This window comes from Elephantulus edwardii, unplaced genomic scaffold (assembly GCF_000299155.1).
Source record: "Elephantulus edwardii isolate Elephantulus edwardi_28Jun2011 unplaced genomic scaffold, EleEdw1.0 scaffold00004, whole genome shotgun sequence".
NCBI classification, from domain to species: Eukaryota; Metazoa; Chordata; class Mammalia; order Macroscelidea; family Macroscelididae; genus Elephantulus; species Elephantulus edwardii.
In genome coordinates, this window is record NW_006399754.1 from 382,898 (window position 1) to 383,566 (window position 669).

Genomic DNA, 669 nt, shown 5'->3' on the forward strand with positions numbered 1-669 from the left:
TAGAGACACCCTGAAATATCACCAATTCAGAGTTTCTTTTTTGCCTTTGTTGTAAGTGCTATTCTGCTTTAGAGTTGTTGAACAATAAGCCTAATTCAGTTACGACAGGACAAAGAACAACCAGTCAATCTGTTTTGCCTTATTAATACTAAGTCAGTTTAAAGGAACCTGGGTGGTGCAGGAAATTTGCAGTGAGTTGCTAACCAAAGCATTAACAGTTCAAACCCACCCGATGATTCTGAAGAAGGAAAAGACCTGATGACTTGCTTCTGTGAAGATGACAGCCAAGAAAACCAGATGGAGCACTTGCACTCTTGTAGACCCAGAGTCTGAGTCAGGGATAATTCTATAGTAATAACAACCACAATTGCCTAGCCACGGACTTTTCTGTTGTCTAAAGCTCAGTCACGAACAATATTGGGAGTAAAGACCTGGACATACATCTCAAAATGAAACACAAGTGTAGACTAAGTTTCTAATCTTGTCTCAAGTCATCTGCTGCAAGGGAACGTTTGTTTTCTAACAGATTAGCTCTGTCAGATTAGTAAAGGAGGCAGCCATCTGCAAATGGAATACCTGTAGTAAAAAACTTTGCTTTCTTGGCTTGTGTCTTTTCAGTATATTGGTTCAGAATTCCAGCTTTGAAGTTAAAAAAAAAAATATATATAT